General features: G+C 44.2%; 1 protein-coding gene across 10 annotated transcripts in view; it reads right to left on the reverse strand.

Annotated features, from left to right (window-relative positions):
* RNF220 (ring finger protein 220) overlaps positions 1-14,485 on the reverse strand; it is a 273,075-nt gene that overhangs the window by 220,618 nt on the left and 37,972 nt on the right. For 2 of the 10 annotated variants that reach the window (XM_077959017.1, XM_028834400.2), the window contains exon 1: positions 11,330-12,258. The exons of 7 other annotated variants lie outside the window; for them this stretch is intronic. The gene's annotated coding sequence lies outside the window, so the exon portion shown is untranslated. Of the gene's footprint in view, positions 1-5,784; positions 5,982-11,329; positions 12,259-14,485 lie in introns of those variants that run through there. One more of the 10 variants, XM_077959005.1, reaches the window with a different exon arrangement.

Raw genomic sequence — 14,485 nt, forward strand, 5'->3', positions numbered from 1 at the left:
CTGCTTCAAGTGATTCTCCTGCCTCAGCCTCCTGAGTAGCTGGGATTTCAGGCGCCTGCCACCATGCCCGGCTAATTTTTGTATTTTTAGTAGAGATGGGGTTTCACCATGTTGGCCAGGCTGGTCTCAAACTCCTGACCTCAAGTGATCCGTCCACCTCAGCCTCCCAAAGTGTTGGGATTACAGGCGTGAGCCACAGTGCCCAGCCTTTTTTTCTCTTTAGACTTGAAAATCCAGTTATTCAGAGGCCAGCACAAGTTCAGATTCAGAAGACAGAGTCTCCATCATGCAAAGGTCCCAAGTGTTCCTCTTTATTCTAAGGAACTCTGGTGCCATGTTCCCCATGACTGTAATCACACTGAAGTTGCACTGACCACAATCTCAAGGTATCCTCATGTCCTGCTAACTGTAATAGTCACTATTTACTGACTGGCTACCATAAATCAGGCACCATGTTATAAATACATTATCTCATTTAATTTGTTCATTAAAACAAAACAGTGAGTCATCTTATTCCCATTGTGCAGCCATGGAAGCCCCAAGGCTCTGAGAGTTTAAATTACTTGCCCCAAAGCAACATAGCTAAGAAGTACCAGAAATGCAATTAAAGCCCAATTTGTTGCACTCCAAAGTCAACGTTCTTGGACTAGCACCATGTTGCTCAGCATGTCACACTCCGTCGCAGATTTTTTGGTGTTTTTTTAGTCACTTCACGTTTTGTACATTTATTTATTTGGCATTTATTGAGTACCTACTATGGAAAAGTACTGTAGATATTTCAAAAACTATAAGACATTATTCCTTCCTTGTCTTTTTTTTTTTTTTTTAAGAGACAGGATCTTGCTGTGTTGCCCAAGCTAGAGTGCAATGGTGCAATCATAGCTCACTGCAGCCTTGAACTACTAGGCTCAAGTGATCCTCCCACTCAGCCTCCTGAGTAGCTGAGACTATAGGTGTGTGCTACCACATCCAGCTAATTTTTAATTTTTTTTTTTTTTAGAAATGGGGTCTTGCTGTGTTGCCCAGGTGGTTTCAAACTCCTGTGTGATGGCCTTTTCACAAGTCTTCTGTTACACTTTTCCTACATCAATCTGTTAGTCATGCAGTAGCCAAAGTAACCTTTTTTTTTTTTTTTTTTTAAGACGAGTCTCGCTCTGTCACCCAGACTGGAGTGCAGTGGCATGATCTCTGCTCACTGCAAGCTCCGCTTCCTGGGTCCATGCCATTCTGCCTCAGCCTCCCCAGTAGCTGGGACTACAGGCACCCGCCACCACGCCTGGCTAATTTTTTTTTTTTTTTTTTTAGTAGAGACGGAGTTTCACCGAGTTAGCCAGGATGGTCTTGATCTCCTGACTTCATGATCCGCCCACCTCAGCCTCCCAAAGTGCTGGGATTACAGGCATAAGCCACCACGCCCAGCCCAAAGTAATCTTTTAAAGTGATAAATCACAACATGGTGATTTATATTTAAAACACTCTGTGGCTTCCTGATGAACCCAAAATAAAATCCAACTCTCCATGGCCTAAAAGATTTACAGAGGTCTGGCTCCTCTCCATCTCATCTCCTACCATATTCTCCCAAATTCATTCTGTCCAGCCCTCAGGCCTTCTCTCTGCTCCTCAAACATTCCAAGACCCCCTATTCCCAAACCCTTACATAGTTGTGCCCGGCTCATCATTTCATATTTCAATTCAAACATTATTCCAAGGGCATACGGAACATATTTGACACAGCAGGTCATTTTTTAAATGACAAATAACTAATCATGTAATAATCAGCCATAATAATTTTCTTGATTATTTCATTTTAACATAAGCAGTTAACGATTTAAAAAATACATTTTATTTTATTTTATTTTTTGAGACAGAGTCTTGCTCTGTCACCCAGGCTGGAGTATAGTGGCACAATCTCGGCTCACTGCAATCTCTGCCTCCTGGGCTCAAACAATTCTTGTGCCTCAGCTTCCGGAGTAGCTGGGACTACAGACAGGCACCACTGCACCAGCTAATTTTTGTATTTTTAGTAGAGATGAGGTTTCACCATGCTGGCCAGGCTGGTCTTGAACTCCTGGCCTCAGGCGGCCTCAGCCTCCCAAAGTGCTGGGATTACAGGCATGAGCCACCACACCTGGCCATTATGTTTTATTTTTAAAGATGTTCAAATTTAGTAAACTATTTACTAGGCAAACTAAAATTTGCACACACCAAACAAAAATATTACACCCTGCAGTTCATAGTTTATTTCACTGTTTTAAAACTTAAAAACATGTAAGAACTCCAAGTAGTCACAAAGAACTGCAGATTGAAAAACCTCCAATTGTCGTGTCTTTATCTTTTACAGTTCATGTGCTGTCATTGTCTATTTTGAATATACTGCATAAATGCAGGAAGGAATATGCTGTGTCATGGGAGTTGGAGACACAAACTGTGTCCTATGGAAGTTCAACTGATTCTGAACTGTTACATACTTATTCCCAAATCAAGCTGAATTTGCAGATGTCAGGGGCCCACAGTACAACTGGAAGTTCTCCAAATTCTCCGTTACAGATGACAATGTTCATTAAAGGACAAATAATTAAAAAGTGCTAATTTGGCCGGGCATGGTGGCTCACACCTGTAATCCCAGCACTTTGGGAGGCTGAGGCAGGTGGATTACTTGAGGTCAAGAGTTCGAGACCAGCATGGTGAAACCCCATCTCTACAAAAAATACAAAAATTAGCCAGGTGTAGTGATGCACACCTGTAGTCCCAGCTACTTGGGAGGCTGAGGCAGGAGAATCACTTGAACCCCGGAGGCGGAGGTTGTAGTGAGCTGAGATCGCATCATTGCACTCCTCAGTACAATGCCTGGGCAACAGAGCGAGACTCAAAATTAAGACTGAGCAACAGAGCAAGACTCAAAAAAAAAGCGAATTTGAAACTTACATACATATCAAAACTCAAGAGTAACCACAGCATTTTTTTCAAACTTATACCAACAAAGTATTTTTGCGGGGAGAAATATTTTCCAGCTGACATTGTTTAAAATTGCCAGCACATGATGATATTAAAAAGCAGACACAGAGCCTTTTGTGGTGGTGCACACCTGTAGTCCCAGCTACTGCTGAGGCTAATGCAGGAAGATCACTTGAGCCCAGGGGTTTGAGGTTGTAGTGCACTATAATCACACCTGTAAGAGCCACTGCACTCCAGCCTGGGCAACATAGCAAGACCCTGCTTCTAAACAAACAAACAGGCTGGGCATGGTGGTTCACGTCTGTAATCCCAGCACTTTGGGAGGCCAAGCAGGTGGATCATTTGAGGTCAGGAATTCGAAAGAGCCTGACCAACATGGTGAAACCCTGTCTCTACTAAAAATACAAAAATTAGCCGGGCATGGTGGTGGGCACCTGTAATCCCTGATACTCAGGAGGCTGGGACACAAGAATCACTTGAACCTGGGGGTGGAGCTTGCAGTGAGCCGAGATCACGCCATTGCACTCCAGCCTGGGCAACAGAGCGAGAATCCATCTCAAAAAATAAATAAAACAAACAAACAAAAGCAGATCAACTTTTAGTTGATTGTTGTTTTAAAATGCCTCTACAGAGTAGTAGGATCCTGTTCCCCACCCCAACACATACTTTATCACAATAAAAAAAATTCAAAGTGCTTTAACATGGGAAAACACAGGGTATTATTTAACATGGGGAAACACAGCTGTCTTATTTCATTTTTAAACTACCTTCACTATATAGCTCCTAGACCAGTCTGTGCTTTTTGGACGGTAAAACTAAAATAATCATCAGTTAACCTTTTTACAAACTAACTCAGAAGAAAAAACAAATTCAGAAAAGAAAACTGATTTTGTAAACACATACACAAATCAGACACTTTTCCAGCAATTGTGACTATAATCCTATCCACTTGACCACTTAGAAGAAACAGAACCAAGTAGTAATTATAGAACGAGAGGAATTATTCAATTTTATCAATTCACCTCGCCAAGATTCAGTCATAAATGCTAGGTTATGAGTCTGTCCCATAATATAGTCTTCCGAATCATCTTTTAAAAATAAACGTTTGGCAGCCGGGCACGGTGGCTCACGCCTGTAATTCTAGCACTTTGGGAGGCCGAGGTGGGCGGATCACGAGGTCAGGAGTTCAAGACCAGCCTGGCCAAGATGGTGAAACCCCATCTCTACTAAAAATACAAAAAAAATTAGCTGGGCGTGGTGGCAGGTGCCTATAATCCCAGCTACTCGGGAGGCTGAGGCAGATAATTGCTTGAACCCGGAGGCAGAGGTTGCAGAGAGCCGAGACGGTGCCATTGCACTCCAGCCTGGTGACAAAGCGAGACTCAGTCTCAAAAAATAAAAACATAAATAAAAATAAACTTTTATTTTGGAATAGTTTCTAGATTTATGGAAAAATTGCAAAGATAGTAGAAGAGGGTTTCCATATACTCTTCATCCAGTTGTCCCTATTACTAATATATTAGTAATATGGTAGATTTATCACAACTAATGAACCAATATTGATACATTACTAACTATATTTAGATTTCCTTAGTTTTTTTCCTAATATCCTTTTTTGTTTCAGTGTCTCCAAATTAACTTTTTAAAATCATAAACTAAATTTTTTAATTATATAAATAATACATCACATGTTAATTATTCAAATACTGCAGAAGAGCATACAAGAAAAAGTATTACTCGCTTCTTCCTACCTAGTCATACTTCCCAGGGGAAACTAGCATGAACAGTTCCGTATGTATCCCTCCGATGTTTTATATACATATACAAAGATAGACATGAATGTATGTTTTTTTCGATACAAAGAGGTTGTTTTTTCTCTGTACCTTGTTTTACAAATAAGCACTTACGGCTCTAACTCATTTTTTTTTTTTTTTTTTTTTTGAGACGGAGTCTCGCTCTGTCGCCCGGGCTGGAGTGCAGTGGCCGGATCTCAGCTCACTGCAAGCTCCGCCTCCCGGGTTTACGCCATTCTCCTGCCTCAGCCTCCCGAATAGCTGGGACTACAGGCGCCCGCCACCTCGCCCGGCTAGTTTTTTGTATTTTTTTTAGTAGAGACGGGGTTTCACCGTGTTAGCCAGGATGGTCTCGATCTCCTGACCTCGTGATCCGCCCGCCTCGGCCTCCCAGGGTGCTGGGTCTAACTCATTTTTTTAACCACTATGTAGTATTCTATAATATAGATATATCATTATTTATTTTACCAATTCCCTATCAGTGTACATTTAGATTGTTTGGTTTTTTTCCACTTTACAAACAATATTATAAAGAACATACATCTTTTTTTTTTTTTTTTTTTTTTTTTTGAGATGGAGTCTCGCTCTGTAGCCCAGGCTGGAGTGCAGTGGTCGGATCTCAGCTCACTGCAAGCTCCGCCTCCCGGGTTCACGCCATTCTCCTGCCTCAGCCTCCCGAGTAACTGGGACTACAGGCGCCCGCCACCTCGCCCGGCTAGTTTTTTCTGTATTTTTTTAGTAGAGACGGGGTTTCACCGTGTTAGCCAGGATGGTCTCGATCTCCTGACCTCGTGATCCGCCCGTCTCGGCCTCCCAAAGTGCTGGGATTACAGGCTTGAGCCACCGCGCCCGGCAGGATAAATTCTTAAGTCGAATCCCATCAAAGGATATTTGTATTTAAATTTTTTGTAGACAGACATTGCTGAAAGGCCCTCCAAAGAGCCTCTGCTGCCTTATAAGCCTACCAACCACACATCCAGGCCCTGTTTCCCCACTCCTTCATCAACAATTGTATGCCATCAAACAAATTACTCACAATTCCTTGAAATGCTTCACATTTTCCATCTTCCGACCTCCATCTCACGTTTTCCCTCCTTCTTTTTAGCTCTCTGGCTAGTTTTGGTTTTCTTCCCACCTTCCCTGTGAAGGTTGTCCTGTACTTTTTTCTACACTTAAACTCTTGACTCCCCTCCTCACTTCTCTAACATCATTCTTCCTGCTCACAAATGTCCCTTACAGTTTCTCTGCCGCTCAGCATGACTGAATAAAGAACAGACACTTCCTCTGCTCTACCAGCCTGCTGGCCCTCCTGAACCAAGAGAGAATGTTAATAGGGACACCTGAAAATCCTTAATCTGGGTCAATATATTCAACTTGGTGTAATGCTAGGAGAAAACATCTGGAAGAATTTGCATTGTTTCCTTTGTTAAAATCTTATCTGTTATTTTTTTTCTACATTCCACACCTGGATAGGATTCCTTTCTTTAAAACGATAGCTCAAAATTGGTATTCCTTATTCCCCCCAGCTTTTTTATTTAAGCTAGTGTTGGAGTGGAGGCAAAAGTAGAGGTGGAAGGAAAGAAAAAAAAATCCACAAGTGGCAGACTGAAGAGTAGGAATGAAAGTGCAGAGAGGGAAGAGGTGAGGAGGCAAAAGACAGTTTTGGGGAAAATGTAAACCTCTTAAGTCCTCTAAGAGTTCTTTACTTAATTTCATCACCACTTCCTTCATTCTAAAGCTCTAAAAACACAATCGGGGCAGGAGTGGGTTGGAGGGTGGGGCACAGTGGAAGGGGGAGTGAAAGTATCCAATTCCTCCAACTGCAACTTTCCCCCACCCCAACTTCTTATCCAGCAAAGCTCTATCCACCACCAGGAATCAGCTTAATAGAATAAACCACTTAGGGCTAAGGCTCAGAGGAAGTCAAAGACCCCACAATCTCCTTGCCTATTAAGCCTCTTAGAAGTTAGAATGCTGCTAAAGAAAAGTGATATTATGGCCGAGCTCCTTAGAAAGAACACAAGGATGCGAAGTCGGAAAAGAGGGAGGCCAGTTTGGGGGTTTATGAGCATCCATCGTTAACTAAAGATGATGGGGCAGGGCGGGATAGTGGAGTGGGAGCGAAAGCAGCCAGCTGTGAGAACAGTGCTTGGAAGTCTTCAAGTTGAGATTTAGGAGAAGAGTATTTGTAGAATGTACAAATGTGATGAGCTCTAAATAGAGCCAAAGCCATTTTTTCCCCTTAAAGGGGAAAACACAGTCTTAAGCATTATGTAAGTAATTAGAAAACTGGAAAAATAAAGCAGCCTGCAATGGTTCCTTCCCAGCTCAAATTTCCCAGTGATTCTAGGCATTCTATCACTTCCTCATCCTCTCCTCAAAATAGCTGGTAAAGAGTAAATGGTCCACAGACTTGCTATCTGAGTTGGCTGACCAGGCAGAGGCATAGAACAGGATTCATCAAGCCCTTTACTAAACCCAGAAAAAGTCCTTCTGGCTTACTGTCCTTCCTCGGATGGGAGTTTAGTGTAGAATTCTAGTTCTTTCCACTCTGTGCCTTTTCGGGTATTTTAAAAAGGGGGTCATTGGGTGAGTGCTAAACTCATCCTTGCTCCAGCCCCCATATAACTGAAACCAAGAAGGAAAGACAACATTATAGATATCAACTCCTGAATATCAACTGGAAGATTTTTCAGCCATAGGAAGACTTGTCATACACTGCACAAACTTGTGGGAGTTCAGGGCTTGCTGAAGTCACTGTCCCCAGAATGCAGTTAGGAGTAGAGGCAAGAGGTGGAGGAACCCAGTTTAAGAGACCTCAAATCTCTGCCCAAACCCTTATATCAATTATACCTAACATTTATTGAAGGCGTACTTTGTGCCAGGCACTGTTCCTAGGACTTTATTTGTATTTTCTATTAACTCATTTAATCCTTATAACACCCCTAAGAGATTGATACTAGTGTTCATCCCACTTTACCCTGAGGAAATGGAGGCACAGAAAGAGTAGGTGCCTCTGTCTCGTCTCACAGATTTAGCTCTTCTTAAACTACTATGTCTGTAAAGCGCATTGGGCGTTAGCAGATACTAAATCATCTTCCTCCATCCCACCAAAGGGTACGTTTGACAAATTTGTTTTCTTAGATCATAACTAGTAAGTTCCAGGCAATGAACTGGGGACTGGGAACAGAGATCTTAGAATAGGACACAGCTCCTACCTCAAGGAACTCACAGTGCAGGGAGGGTGAAAAGGGCTTGTGAATGGGCCAAAATAAATTGTGCCTAAGGGCTGCCACACTGCAAAAGGCTCCTATCAATTTTTCAAGTATGGAGACAGCCTGACATACATATATGAAGTGCTCAGAACAGTGTCTGGCACACGGTGAACAAATACAAGTATTATTCTTGTTACCTCGTGAATCTGACCCATAGGTCTCCCTCTCCTGGAGTGTCCTTCCTTCTCATTGACTCTGGAGTTAGACTGACTGGGATCTGAACCTCTTCTCTCACACTTGCTTGTGTGACAATGGGCATATTGCTTAAACACTGTGCATCAGTTTCCTCATCTGTAAAATGGAGACAAACAACACCTATCTCATAGGGATTTTATGAGGATTAAATAAATTATTACCTGTAAAGCATTCAGAATAGTGCCTGACACATAGAAAGTGCTTGAAGTGTCAGCTATTATTATTAGGAATGATACTATGTTCTTCTCTTTGCCTGCAGTCATTTCACTTGCAGTAAAAAGACTGAATTTAAATGCATCTGGCTTGGTTAGTTTAAGGAGGATAGGAAGTCTCTGGGACTAAATGGGAGGAGAACAGGACCCCTGGGAACTTGGAGGAATAACCCTGGAACTTGTTAATTAAGATCTTGTTAATGAATCTGCTTGTTAATGGTCTATTAAATAATCACACAATGAAGTTTACCGCACAAGTAAAGTCTTTTTCTTTCTTTCTTTCTTTTCCTTTTTTTTTTTTTTTTTTTTTTTTTGAGACAGAGTCTTGCTGTGTTACCCAGGCTCGAGTGCAGTGGCACAATCTTGGCTCACTGCAACCTCTGTCTCTCCAGTTCAAGCAATTCTCCAGCCTTAGCCTCCCAGGTAGCTGGGATTACAGGCATGTGCCACCATGCCCAACTAATTTTTGTATTTTTTAGTAGTGATGGGGTTTTGCCACGTTGCCCAGGCTGGTCTTGAACTTCTGACCTCAGGTGATCCGCCTGCGTTGGCCTCCCAAAGTGCTGGGATTACAGGAGTGAGCCACTACACCCGGCCTAGTAAATCCTTTTTCAAATTCTTGCTCTTTCCAATCCTCCTGGCCCAGCTTTAACTTCTAAAGATCTCGCCCAAGGGGCAAGCCCTTCCAAATCTGACAGGCACCTCTTCATCTTGTCATACTGGCCGACAGAGCATGGCTATTCTTGCAGCCTAGGAAAGGTCTCTAGGGCAGAAAGCCCTCTTTGTCTTGATTCTGCCTATCATTCCTCAGGCCAAAGCACTGTGCCTCTGAGCCAAAACATCTCCCTCCACAAAACAGGAATAGAGTCACTGGCCCTGGAAACGGAAAAATAAAGACGCTCTGAGCTTTGCTGAGAAGAAGGCAAAGGGTAAACTTCTTTCAGTGGGAATTTAGCAGACAAAATTTCAGCTGAGATGTCACAGATCTGTATAGAAAATGGCCTGCCAACTTACATTCATAAAAAGTCTACAAGAATTGGGTAACTTCTGCCTCCAAACACCTAGAAAAATAGTGCTGCAGCCAGTCTCAGGGAATGCAGACTGTCCTCTGTAGCTCAACTTCAAGGAGGGAATGGCATGTCAGAGGGCTCCCTCTAGGTTGAACACTCAGGCATTTCATAAACTATTTTAGCCCCCGGAAGACCATTTTGCTCTTCAGACAGACGTAGATAGACATATTGCAAGTACCTATGTGTATGTGAGGGTATGGCATCTATACGGTTACTTTTAGATTACAAAACACATCTGGATTATCTACTTACTCAGCAACCCTGTAGGGTAGGGGAGGGATTATCTGCCATCTCCCATTTTACATATGAGGAGCTGGAGCTCAGAGAAACAGAGACTTACCCAGTGTCACACGGCTAGTAAATGACAGGCCCGGAGCTTCTGACTGTGCTCTTGCCCTATCACTGAACCGTTCCTCTATTTCTAGTCATCACCTCCCACTTGTAAACGTGCCAGGAGGTGCCCAGTGTTATGGTGGATCCTGTGTGGCCCTTCAGACTATGTCCAAGTGCGTACAGCCAGCTGGCAACTCTGCAAACTCAACAGAAGAACAGTGATCCTGGGTTCATTCACTTTAACAACAAATATTTATCAAGTCGGGCACTACATGAGGGGACACGCTAGATGGAGTCACATAAGGAGACAGACATGCACCCATGGGAGAGGCATAAGTAAGCAAATAGTTACAATTTAACGTGATGAGTGTTTTTAAAGGGGGAATTATGTTGGGGGAAAAAAAATGCCATCCCCAACTCCAGAAGCAAGGTTGACGAGAGCATCCCCTCCTGCGCAGGTACCCAAAGCCCCCTGAACCTCTCAGAGCAAGCCCCTAGTCACGGCTCACTGAACCTTCTACCTGGTGGCAGCTGCCCCTGGAAGGGTTAAAGCTTAAAGCAGAAAGCCAATCTGCAGGTGTTGGTGACTAATTCTGCCACTGAGAGATTCCTCTAACGCTCCAACTTTTATTTCTTTACAAATGAGCATTTGAAAGCTCAAGGGCTGCGGAAGAGGAGAGAGGAGGCTGGCAAAACACACACACCAAACCCTCTCCAGCCCCTTCTCGGCAGAACAACAGCAGTGAGAAGATAAGCTGGCTGGAGCCCAAGGAGCACCGCAGCGCACAGTGGCCTCCTTCGCATCTGGCTAAGCACCTCCAGCCCCTCTGCTGGGCTACCTCATCATTATAATATTGCACCAAGAAGGGGAGGCCTGGGTACATACAGTCAGTTGATCAGCAATAAGAGAGGCAGAGGGAGGCAATCCGAGGAGGAGCAGTGGCAGTGGGGGCGCTGGGACAGGTGGACAGATCCTCCCCGAGACAGGAGACTGGATGAGAAAGGTACTGTTTGTGAGCAGATCCCTGGGTCTTCACCCTTCCCCTGCCTGCCCAGACTCCTCAGTGGGCTTCCATCCTCTTCCTTTCTTCACCCCCCAAGTCCTCACTCCCCTTTCTGCAAGGCCAAACACCTCGGCGAAACCTTCCCCTGAGACTTTCACCCTAGACGAGTGATTCCTAAACCTTAAGGAGCACAAGATTCACCTGGGATGGCTGCTTGCTAAATATACAGTTTGTAAGCTGCATTCCTTATGATTGTGAATACAAAGTGTAGTGTGGGCCCTGGGAATGTGCATTATAAATAACATTCTTCACCCCCCCCCATCCCTGTCCCCATCCTCTACTACCACCACCACAAGTGATCTGAAGCAGACAGTCCTTAGATCACATTTTAGGAAAGCCAGCCTCAGGGATGACTCTCTCTTGAAATCCTAGTGCCCTTCTTGTCATTTTACACTATCATTTCTTTTTCATATATACAGTTTAGCTACTCACCTTAACCATAAGGCCGTCAAGAAGAGGAAGTATTATCTCCTACTTCTTTGATTCCCCTGCAAACAGCACCGAGCACAACGCTCTACACACAGGAGCTCAGGAAATGTTCGTGGATGTACAGCGATGATGAAGATAAGAGGCCAGGGAAGGAAAACCACAGTGGGGATGGTGGAGTCCAGAGGCCCCGGCTAGAAGGAACTGTTTTTAGCATGCCGACGTGTGCCAGGCTGGAACAACGGTTTGCTTCGCCTTCTTTTTTCCCTTCCTCAATACTCTTGGCACTACACGCCTAACCGCCCTTGTGAAAGTCAAGCCTGAGCAATGCACCTCCCAGAGGAAACTTTGCCAAGAAACTCTGCCAAGAATCCCGGGTGCTATGTGGCTCAGTTTAACGGCCAAGCGAGTACTCTAGGCCCTGAGACCTGTCACGTTTCCGGGTAGGGCAAAGGATACAGCTAAGCCTGAACTTTAGTAAAAGGATGAGGGCCCTTAATCTGCCTCACTAAACATCAGCAGGGCAATGGCCCTCCTTCACTCAGCAAGTATTTCCTGAGTATCTACTCTGTGCCAAGCATGGTTCTGGGTGCTCACGGGTCCTCTGGTGGTTAAGATAGCATATGTCATCAGAAAGCATTTTTCTAGTGACATATCTTTAGAAAGTTACTTTAAAAGCGGGACCCTAGATGATGATGAGCCTCAGAGCCACATAAGCACTGAATGGACATTCTCAAGAATTCCTCGTTATAGGATGAAGCGCTATAGACATCCAAGGTCAGGTCTCAGGTCCTGGCAGGGAACAATTCTATTCTCACTTCACTGTGACCAATCCTTGGCAGTTCTGGAGTTCTTTCTTCCACTCTCAGATACTATAGTTTGTCCAAAAAAGCAAACTGCTACTCCTAGCTCCTTTGAATAAACAACTCCTTCTTGATTTTCAGATATCAGCTTAAAAGGTCACTTGCTCCAGAAAGCTATCCCTGACTCTTACACAAGATTAGATGCTTCAACGTCTAAGTCTCATGGCATGTTATATTTACCCTATGATGCAGTTTTCGCAGCATCCTGCAATTGCTAACTAAACTTTGAAGTCCAGTAAGGCAGGGAGTATAATCTGTCTTGCGCATCAGTCTATTCCCAGTACCCAGCATGGTGCCTGGAACAATGTAGGCATGCAGTAAATACAGCTGAATGATTCAACGAACTAATGACTGCATCATATTTGACCAATGATATGGCAACTGAGTCATGTCTCACATACTCTGCCACAGTTTTATCCACTGCCACCAACAAATAGCTAAGATGAAGCAGTACTATTCCTTCTGTGGGACCAGTATCTTATGGAGGTAAAACTGGGGCTCACAGCGACACCCCAATACAAACTCCAGTAGGCACTTCTTATGGGATCAAAGATGGATTCAATACTACAGAGTCAATACAGTGTCATCAAGAGCCTGAGAGCTATTCTGGCCATGAGCCACAGACTTGGTTTCTCAAAAGTCACTCAACTTCTCACAGGGTCAGCTTTCTCATGAAGAGGACAGTAGGCACTTTAGCAGCAGGTACTCTCTTTAAATAAAGAAGAAATGACAATAAAGATCTCCCCACACCATGATGGTAAGTTGGAAGAAGGAGGCAGCATTTGCAGTGAAGCCTCGCTGTGGTTGGGAAAGGGTTAAACCCATGTCTGGGTTCTTTTCCCCGTAAATCAGCCTTGACTGCTGCTCGGTCTGAATGAAGCCCCACCAGGTTGGCCTGTCAGGAAGGAAGCCCATGCGTCCAGACTTTTGTTGTTCTAAGGATTTTTTTTTTTAATTTTACTGCTCAGGAAGGAAGCTAAAGCCTAGGCCCTAACTGCAGTCCTGCTGATTCCTCAGCCGAGCATGCACCACTGCCCTTCCCGCTCCAGCTACCTCTCAGGCTCCGCTCCTTTTCTAGAATTCCTTCTGAACCATGATTTTGGCATTTGGACCTAAATCCCAGACTTTCCCCTTTTTTAAGAACCAAAAATTAAGAACATTCAGCATTTCCCTTCCTACCTAGCACACACCTTTGTGACCATATGTGGGAAAGGCTGAGGACAGACAGGGAGCAGAATTGGGTGCTCCATGACCTTCAGAGACACTTTACTTCGAAAGGCGAGTTGAACCCTTCCTTTAAATGGAGCCATGAAGGAGTTGATAGAGACTGAGGTATCAGATGACTGGCCTCCAACAGCTATTTCTGCTACAAACATGTGTGGGCATGAGGCTCTTCAAACATGAGCTACTCTATTTAAATAACAGACTCAAATCCGAAGTCCTCAGGCACAGGGTCAGTCTTCCCCACTCCCATCCTTCTACTCCCCACCTCTCCCACTGACATGCAGAGTCATTCTCTGGTATTCCCAAGTCCCATGGGGCTTTTTTTCTACAAAGAGAAAAACACTGAGTTTATCTGTGCCTTCAGGGTAATGGACAGCCCTCTTTTACTCCTAGGAGAATGCACACAGACACTATGCCCCGCCCAACCCTGCCCTCCCCTTCCCCCTGCTAATCCCTCCCCAGGCAGCACCCCCATCTCAGTCCTGCTGCTGTATTTCTCTTCTGACCTACAAGGCCCCTTCAAGCCCTGTCCTAAGCCTCCCCCAAGCAGAAACAATCCATCATGCTGTGGGACTGTGACACACACAGATGGGGGAAGGTTCACAGATCTGTCTCACATAGGCAAGAGGGTAAAAGTGTCTGTATAACTTAAAACCTAAGGACACACGAGAAACCCAGGGATTGTGAATTCAAATACTAGTCAAATACTATTACAGCAAATCTCATTACATGTAGTCCGAATCTCTATCACACACAAATTCTAATAACCCATTGATTTCAAACAATATCCAGTAATATAAAATCTCAGAATAAGAAAATACCGTGATATTTGGCTTTTTTAACCCAGGCCACTGCCTAGATATCCAACCCTAGTCAAGTCCTCTCCCGACTCCCAGACTCAGTTTCTCTAACTCGACTACTACCTTGCTTCTAAATAAAACAAGGGAGAAAGAGGTCACGAGGACACCAGGGCTAATCCTGGTGGATGGATAATAATGAAGGGAGGAGAAGTAGCTGGCCATCACAGAAATGGGCTTTCGAGCCTTTCTCCCTCCCTCTTTCCACATTGCCATGA

This window comes from Macaca mulatta, chromosome 1 (assembly GCF_049350105.2).
Source record: "Macaca mulatta isolate MMU2019108-1 chromosome 1, T2T-MMU8v2.0, whole genome shotgun sequence".
NCBI classification, from domain to species: domain Eukaryota; kingdom Metazoa; phylum Chordata; class Mammalia; order Primates; family Cercopithecidae; genus Macaca; species Macaca mulatta.